This window comes from Oratosquilla oratoria, chromosome 22 (assembly GCF_046742065.1).
Source record: "Oratosquilla oratoria isolate Oo_2021 chromosome 22, ASM4674206v1, whole genome shotgun sequence".
NCBI lineage: Eukaryota > Metazoa > Arthropoda > Malacostraca > Stomatopoda > Squillidae > Oratosquilla > Oratosquilla oratoria.
Window position 1 is genome coordinate 59,274,080 of NC_134798.1, and position 7,500 is coordinate 59,281,579.

A 7,500-nucleotide genomic window follows, 5' to 3' on the forward strand; every position below is an offset into this window, starting at 1 on the left:
TCCTCCTCCTCCTCGTCTTCCGCCTCCTTTTCCTCTCCTTTGTCCTCCTGGTCCCCGTCTTCCTCATCTCCGTTTTCTCCCTCCTCCTCTTCATCGTCTTCCTCTTGTGCTCCTTTTCCATCATTGGGCGTTTGCCGAGTCGTCTGTACATTTTCTCAGTAGTTTCTCTGTATTTTATATATATATATATATATATATATATATATATATATATATATATATATATATATATATATATCTTCCCTGATTAATACCAGTATTGCGATTGAACGGGGATTGATCACCAAATCCTTTCACACTTCATTTCTGGCTGCCGTCAGGTGATTTTATTAATCCAAAGGCGCTTGAATACGCGGGAACCTTTTTTTTCGGGGCCAAGGTATAGCCAGCGCTTCTGTCCTCGGGATACAGTATCCCGCCGAAGAGGAGTCGTCGAGATGGCAAAAGAGAGAGTTATGGCGAAAGGGCAGCTGAAATTATAAGCTATTATTTCTATTTTTAAGACTGAAGGTGTTTATGATAAAAAAACAATGCTGCGTAACTCTGGTCCGCATGGGGATGTCACTTAATTACTCTTCACTCCGATGGTCTTGGGCCCATTTGGTGATCCATAACCGCCTCTGAAACGGTCCCGTCATCTCGGTCGGTCCTGTACTTCACCCCCTCCCTCCATTCTCTTGCCTCCGTATCTGCACATCTTCGTCAAGACATCTCCTCCTTTCTTTCTTTTCTAGGTCGTCCAAGTGGCCGTCGTCCATGTACCCATTGAGCACTTTCTTCGGCCATCCTTGCAACATGTCCAGCCCATTTAATTTTTATCAATCTTAATTACATTTTTAATATGGGGGTATCACTTAAGTCCCGAAAGTGTTGTCTGAGCGAAACTTAAGTATGTTGTGTGCCTCTGGTCCGTAGGGGTGTCACTTATATCTCTGAAGTACTGACTCCATCAAACATGCAGTCAGTACCGCGTTCGGGGCCAGCCGTAAAAGAGTAATGCGTGCCTCTGGTCCGTAAGGTTGTCTTTAAAACCCACGAAGAACCATGAAGCATAGCTATGCAGTCTGTACCCCCATTCAGGGCCAGTAAGAATTCTGCGTTACTCTGGTCCGTAAAGGTACTAAAGCCCATGGAATATTGGCTACATACCACATATGCAATGTATACCTCCATTCAGGGCCAGTAAGTGTTCTGCGTTACTGTGGTCCGTAAGGGTACTAAAGCCCATAGAACATTGGCTACATACCACACATGCAGTTAGTATTCCATACAGGGCCATTCATTAAAGATTAGTACGTGACTGTGGTACGTAGGGGTGTTACTGAATCCCCTTAAAGTATTGGCTGAATGAGACCCTTTGAGCTGAATAAAATCGCCTGGCGACATTAGCCAGAACAAAATCACGAAAGCTTCGTCACGACCGAAAAGAGATTGTCATCACAAATGTTCCTCAGCGGTTGCTTTACAACATTAAGATTATAATGACTTGTGAATTTTAGTATTTTTTTTTATTTTCAATATCTCTCTCTCTTTCTCTCTCTCTCTCTCTCTCTCTCTCTCTCTCTCTCTCTCTCTCTCTCTCTCTCTCTCTCTCTCTCTCTCTTTTTTCTCTCTCTCTCTCTCTCTCTCTCTCTCTCTCTCTCTCTCTCTCTCTCTCTCTCTCTCTCTTCTCTCTCTCTCTCTCTCTCTCTCTCTCTCTCTCTCTCTCTCTCTCTCTCTCTCTCTCTCTCTCTCTCTCTCTCTCTTTTCTCTCTCACTCTTTTTTCTCTCTCTCTCTCTCTCCCTCCCGCACTCCCTCTCTCCCCCTCTCCCACTCCCACTCTCTGACTCTCTCTCTCTCTCTCCCTCTCTCTCTCTCTCTCTCTCTCTCTCTCTCTCTCTCTCTCTCTTTCTCTTTGGTCAGTTGAAACAAACATAATAGTCTAGACAACCGCCTTACGTGCTCTTCGCACGGTACGCTGGCGTGTGTGCGTGTGTGTGCGCGCGCGCGCGTGTGTGTGATCGGAACTTTCACTCCGTCATTCCTTTCATTCTTAGGGAATGGCGCGGCTGAGCCAAAGATCCTCAACCACCCCCCTCCCCCCTCCCCCAATCTTCCGTCCCTCCTTCCCTCCCCCCCCCCCCACATCCTACCCACGTAGGACGGGAGTACATATCCTTCTTCATGTCTCTTTAAGATCCTTCAGCAAGCCACGTTTCAGGATTAGCAGAAGGACGAGTCACATTGACTCTGTTTCCGAGGCGATTATTTTATGACCTTTGAGGGAGGCAGCAGGACCTTTTGTAATTGCTGTACGGATTTATCATGTAAAAGATAAGGTCAGGGTTTTATGCCAGGAGGCGTGTGCACGCACACACACACACACACACACACACACACACACACACACACACACACACACACACACACACACACACACACACACACACACACACAGCGATACCCATAGATCGGTCATATATGAGCTCTGAGCTCTCTTCCGGGAGGGTAATAGCTGTCGATCACGAGTCAAACACGTGATCCAAGACCACGGTGAATCACACACACACGCGCGCGCGCACACACACAAACATTATGTATCTATATGTTTGTGTGTGGAGGGGAGTTGGGTGTGTGTGTGCGTGTAAGGTCACAGTATTGTCCATAGATCGGTTATATATGAGCTCTGAGCTCTCTTCTGGGAGGGTTAAAAACTGTCGATCACGAGTCCAACACGCGATCGAAGACCATGGCGAATCACACATACACACACACACACACACACACACACACACACACACACACACACACACACACACACACACACACACACACACACACACACACACACACACACAGTTATATATCCTAGCGGGGACTTGTGGAAATTCCGCGTCTTGTACACAATAAGTTCAAGGACTTCAGACTCCTTGTCAAGAAGAAAAAGAAAATATTTAGAGCGAAAACGATCATAACGACTGAAAGGGTGGCTATAGACCCAACAGTCAGTCACTAGCAGACTCCGACGGAGTTCGACAGACACTGACAGACCAAGTAGGATCTGTGTAGAGCAGAATCCTCACCGCCTTTCCCTCAAAGCTGTGGGTATGTGTGCGCATGTGCACATATGTTTTATAATTAGCGCAGATAAAGAAAAAATGTGTACACACAAAAGGTTTTCAAATTATATTAAAATCTATTCAATAAAGAAGTTCCACCCAAACATCAGCTTGTAAATTCTCTAAAGATATGGTAACTTGGCAACCGTTAAACCAATAATTGTTTTTTTTGTTTTCCTTTTCTATCTCTAGCGTTTCCGTTGCTTGGTGGAGGTAATACGTAATACAAACTTACGAATTGTGCGTATTTGCTTAAGGGATCAGATGGAGACTCGCATGGATGCGCGCACACATACTTTTCAGAGAAGGCAAAGTTTGCGCTAAAGCTAATTTCTGCGCACACGCAGAAAAGAGAGAGAGAGAGAGAGAGAGAGAGAGAGAGAGAGAGAGAGAGAGAGAGAGAGAGAGAGAGAGAGAGAGAGAGAGAGAGAGAGAGAGAGGGAACATTAGTCCTCACCTTTGGTGGCCCACAGGTCCTCAGAGGACCCCAGAAGGCCACAAGTAGTGGCCTAACCAAAAACTAGTGGGAGTTAGTTGATGCTTAGCGATACAAATCATTGTTGAATTGGTCTTCTTCGTGAGGCCAAAGGACAACAATACGTAAAGTGTGGGATACATGACAAGAGAGAGAGAGAGAGAGAAAGAGAGAGAGAGAGAGAGAGAGAGAGAGAGAGAGAGAGAGAAGGGGATTCCTTGGGAGTATTGCCAATGCAGTCACACTAGTGGGATTGTTTGGCTCCCACAACCAAACTGCGTGGAGAGGACGGGACCAATCCCCTGGCCGTTTGAAGAGGAATAACTCAAACACAAGGATGAAACTATATTCACTTTATCTTGCCACATCTCATCTGTAGATGCCACTTTAGTTCCTGTTACTCCGTCATTCCCTCCTTTCTCTATTATACCCGCGCCCCCCCACACGCACGCACACACACACACACACACACACACACACACACACACACACACACACGCACACACACACACACTCACACTCACACTCACACACACACACAGTATGCATCTATATGTTTGTGTGTGTGGATGTATATATTGAAATAGTGCTCACATGTTTATTAGTGTGTCCCAACTTAGTCCAGTGAATATATACAGTATATATATATATATATATATATATATATATATATATATATATATATATATATATATATATGTATATGTGTGTGTGTGTATACATATATATATGTATATATAATGTTCAGCATTAGCCAAATACCTTGAAAAATGTTGAATTGGTCCCTGAACCATTTTGTTGAGTAGGGGAGGGGTGGGAAAGCGCTAGATGATAATCGCCCGGCGGCTGGAAGAAGAAACACTCGTGTCGTAAAAAAAAAACTTCGCGGAGAGAAAATGTTATTTGCTCTTGGTCACGTATTGATATGACAAGTGTAATGAAGTTGGGAAGGTCAGACGTGATGACCGTGAGGTCGTTAACTCTGAACTCGTTAACTGTGAGCTCGTTAGCGCAAGTTATTCGCAGTGGAAGTCCCGAGCCGCGCCGCCGCGCCGCCGCCTTAGTTGTGGTGGCGGCTGTGCCAAGGTTTCCGCAAGATGAAGCACCAGTCCTTCACATGAGAGAGAGAGAGAGAGAGAGAGAGAGAGAGAGAGAGAGAGAGAGAGGAGGGAAATAGATGCTGATGATGATGGATGATGATAATAATAATAATTATATATTAATAATAATAGAAATAAAAATGATAATAAGGGTAACATTAATGATAATGGTAACTGATAATAATAATAAGAATCATGATAATGATAGCAATAATGACCATAATTATAGTAATAATAATGATAATAATAATTATAATGATAACAGAATGATAATAAGGATAACATTAATGATAATGATAATTGATAATGATAATCATAGAAATGGTAACGATAATAATGACTATAATTATAGTAATGATAATAGTAATTTTGATGATAATGATTATAATACTTATAGATAATAGTAATCTTGGTAGCAATAAATGATCATAAAATTAATGGTAATAATAATGATAATAGCAGTAACATTGATGATGAAGAGAAGAGGAAGAAGAAATGGAGAGAGAGAGAGAGAGAGAGAGAGAGAGAGAGAGAGAGAGAGAGAGAGTTGTATTTGTTGCTTTTATGAACTGTAGTTTTCCGGCGCTTCTATCCTTCCGGACAATCTCTCAATCTCGTGTTGGTCTCGTCTAGTTAGTCGAGGGAGGGAGAGATAGATAGATAGAGAGAGAGAGATTCTCATTTATTATTAGTTATATGTCAATTTATTATTATTTACTATTTACCTGTTTATTATTTAACTATACCTATGCATTTATGTATTTTATCTATTATTATTTGCATTATCATATTTTTTATTTGTTCAGTTATTTATTTATCATTATAATTTTTTCGCATTCGACCTAAATACGGACCAAAAGGTCTCCTGTCGGCATGCTCCGCCTTTGTAATCCTTTGAGAGAGAGAGAGAGAGAGAGAGAGAGAGAGAGAGAGAGAGAGAGAGAGAGTAGGAGAGGGAGAGGGAGAAAGAAAAAAAGAGAGAGAGAGAGATAGGGAGGGAGAGAGAGTGGGAGTGGGAGGGAGTGAGTGGAAGGGATAGGAGTAGTAGCGGGGTAATGACCGAATCAGCAGCAGCAGCAGCAGATCGTTGTGGTTCACTTGCCAGTAATTACCTGTCGGTGGTTTAGACAAAAACCAACATCGTCATCATCATCCCTCCCGTCGCCTGGGATTTTCTTAGCGAGTTACTTCTAAACGAATATCAACTCTCGAACTCACGAAGTCACGAAGTCACGAAGTCGTCCTTTGCGTCTCAAAATGGCCAACGTCTGAACTGTGGCCCTTTTTCTCGTGATTTGCAAACTAGATCAGAAATAATGGTTCGTCAGGACGTAGGTTTAACCTAGAAATAGATAGAAACGGTTTCTCTAACCGCGCTCTCGGTGAAAGGGGTAGACTTACCGCAGAGGCGATTGCACGTACTACAGATTTGAAGCCTTTAAGATTCAATTGGATAATCGCCTAGGCAATATACTGTCATGGTTCTCAATTGTTATTGTGTGTACTTGCCTACTTGGCTGTCTGCCTGTTTATTAATATACTCATATATATTAAAAAAAATTGTGTATTTATCTAATTATGTAAATACTTGCCTTTAAGTCTCGTCATCCTGTCCCGTTATGTACCAAAAGGTCTCCTATCGCCCTACCTAGTCACTGAGTGGTCACTTGTGTGTACTTGTGTCTGTGAGATTGATGCGTGCACGTGCAGGTAATCTAATGCTATTTTTAGTTCGTTGTCTTTTATTTGAACCACTTAGAGTCTGGGGTTATATATCAATTTATGGGTGGGGACGATAGGGGATCATTGGACATGGAGCTGCCTAGTGTAGGCCTTATGGTCTTTTGCAGCCTCCTCTGTTCTTATGCTCATATCGCTCATTCATTTCAACACTGACATAACTCAAAAAATGCTACTTTTCAGGAGAAGCAAAATAAACTTTTAATTATGTAATACAGTCTCCCATGGAACTTTTAAATGAGGTATTTAGCAATGAATTTTTATTTCATGATTAAATGTAGTACATGACATCTCATATTGAAAAATGTATTTATTATAAACATGCTTTGTGCCTATTTGAAAAATAAATTTGGAATTATGACGTTATTGCCTTGAGCGACATCTAGCGGCCAGTTTTGCTACTAGAGTTATGGCGTTCTTACCACAAATAAATATAGAAAATGGCAAATTCAGTGGTATAGATAACTCAAAATCTTCAATTTTTGAGTTATGTCATTGTTGAAATGAATGAGTGATATGATCTCTTCAGAAGATTGTTGCACTCTTCAGGTGCTCTAATTTTGAAACGGGGCTTCCTCATTTCGATCTTTTGGAGTTATGGTTCTCAGACTTTTTCCTGAGCGATCCTTTTCGGAACATTTCAAACCTTCGCGACTCAAAATAAAGTCAAGAGAAACCAAATGGACAGTGATATATACCCTTTACTTTGGGGGAAAAAGAATAATGTGTACAGTTTTTCTTTAACAAAACTAAATTAACAGAATCCATGGCACTGCATTTCCTTCAGAAAACTAAATTAATGGTATCCGTGGTGCTGATTCTCATTTACCAGTATTTCAAATCGTGGGAATTTTCCGTGTCCTTGCGACCCATCGAAGTTGATCTCGTGACCCAACTTTGGGTCGTGACCCAACTTCGGGTCGTGACCCAACTTCGGGTCGTGACCCAACTTCGGGTCGTGACCCAACTTCGGGTCGTGACCCAACTTCGGGTCGCGACCCATAGTTTGAGAACTACTGTTTTGGAGTTTAGAAATGTGTCCTCGCAATGTACGGGTCGCCCTTGGTGTGAACACATTGTCAACAG

General features: G+C 42.3%; 1 protein-coding gene across 2 annotated transcripts in view; it reads left to right on the plus strand.

The window, feature by feature from the left end:
• Positions 1-7,500, plus strand: part of LOC143037632 (uncharacterized) — a 119,636-nt gene that overhangs the window by 45,358 nt on the left and 66,778 nt on the right. The window lies entirely within an intron of this gene.